Raw genomic sequence first — 235 nt, 5'->3', positions numbered from 1 at the left:
AAAGAATAGAATGGAATAGAATGGAATGGAATAGAATAGAATAGAATAGAATAGAATAGAATAGAATAGAATAGAATAGATTGGATAGAAAGCATAGGATAGAAAAATAGAAAAGAACAGGATATTTCAAAGCGCACCATACATACAAAAGTAAATAAGGTTTAGTAAAACTTTTTATATCTTTTGTTTCATTGATGCTTTGATGTGTGTGTGTGTGTGTGTGTGTGTGTGTGTG

This window comes from Sciurus vulgaris, assembly GCF_902686455.1.
Source record: "Sciurus vulgaris genome assembly, chromosome: 5".
Lineage (NCBI taxonomy): Eukaryota > Metazoa > Chordata > Mammalia > Rodentia > Sciuridae > Sciurus > Sciurus vulgaris.
Note: the sequence above shows the minus strand (reverse complement) of the source record.